Raw genomic sequence first — 1,863 nt, forward strand, 5'->3', positions numbered from 1 at the left:
TCCCAAATGTGATTGCCAAGATCAGTCCTCTGCTCTTGTTCTGATCTCTAAAATCCACAGGAAACAGTGCAAAGAAAATATATCCACATCATGATTCTATTCAAGTCATATTATGTGAGACTCGTATTATCATTTTCATTTTGCAGATGAGAAAACTGAATCTCAGAGGGCATACTCCTAGTAAATTACTAGGCCAGAATTTGTTTCCAGATGTCTGACTCCAAACAGCATGCTACTAAACCAGATGTATCAGAATCAGGTCAACAATCACTGTTCAGCTATGAGTCCAGTAAGAACAACTCTTCAAAGTCATATCACAGACATCAGTCTTTTCCTATCACATGCCATAGAGGTGAAATCCTTATAAGGGAAATTTCTAGGTTTGGACTCTGTGTCTGTGCAGTAATCTAAATAATACTATTTTATAATTCTGTTTGATCAACTAGTATCCTACACTAAAATGTAAGTAGGAAATATCTCTGTCCCAGGATTTAGTATGCTGTCTGGTGTATACTTGGAACTCGATGAGCAATCGTCCTGAATAATTCTCATATGAATAAATAAATGGATATTAAAAACTGGAGTGTAAAGAAAATTAAGGTGATTATTGCTTTGATGTAAAGGAAATGTCGGCGTGCAGTTCTGAAAATAAATGAATGGCCATGAAATATTTAATAAAAACCCATCAAGCATGAGAAATTAATACACAGTAGCAAAGTGATGAAATTAAGAATTTTCCAAAAGTTATATGCCAGTGTCCTTGACCACAAAGGCATAATGAGATGTTATGAGTCCAGAGATGTTATGCATCATTCGTAAGGGTCCAGTTCACCAAAGCTATTTTCAACCTCAATGGAAACTGAAGTAGTATACAATTGTGTTAGAAAAAGTTCAGGAAACAATATGGTTGGAACATCAAAAAGAAAAACAAAACAAAACGATCTCAATTTTGCTTTCTAGTGAAAGTAGATTTAGAGAAACGGAAGTAAAGTGTTGACTTTTAAAGACCCTGAATGCATTTGCTGTGCATTTTCAGTGAGTTTAGAGGTGAAAGTCACCAACCAGGTTTTTTATTCCGCCTGATTCCACATCAAAGCTTCCAGCTCTCACTCTCTTTGCTATGAAGATATTACCAGAAATACTTTATACAGAATAATCTGGATTAGCCACTTTATTCTCACAAATGTAATAAAGAAAGTGAAGCAAATCTTTCAAAGAGACCTGAGAAAGAATTGAAAACAAAAAAGTATGAGTTGCTTTAAGAAGGTTAAAGGGGAAGAAAATAAACTTCCAAGAAAGATAGCTTCTGGTGCAAATTTCACTGACCTACAATTCATGAAACCTAAGAATAATAAAGCAGTGAAGTAAAATTGCATAATGCTTTTCAAAAGAAAAGAGAAAAATAACAGGAAGGGTAAGGACTCAAAATGTTCATTCATGCTAATAGATAAATAATTTCATCAGTCAAAGATATTTGGGTTGTTATGAAAAACAAACAAGAGGAACAGATTTTTCACAGGGATGAAAGGAGTCAGATAGAAAATGTTCCACTTACATAAATAGGTTAATTGCAATTTGACAGACTGTTTAATTCAAAGAAGCAAAACTGATGTGCTTTATATATATAGAGAGCAAAGTGCAAAGGAATAATGTAAGACAGGTATTTAAATTTTCTGGAATTAGGAATAAGCTCCCAACATGACACAATATAAAAGTTATTGTAGTAAAATAAAAAGCCAATGTGAAAGATGTAAAAGAAACCCAGTCTAAACCCCTTATCAAAAGTAATTGTCACTACTTAAATGTATGAAATTAATAATAGAATTGTCCCAGCATAATGATCATCTAAGTTAGTAGATGGAT

This window comes from Octodon degus, unplaced genomic scaffold, assembly GCF_000260255.1.
Source record: "Octodon degus isolate 3935 unplaced genomic scaffold, OctDeg1.0 scaffold00007, whole genome shotgun sequence".
Taxonomy (NCBI): domain Eukaryota; kingdom Metazoa; phylum Chordata; class Mammalia; order Rodentia; family Octodontidae; genus Octodon; species Octodon degus.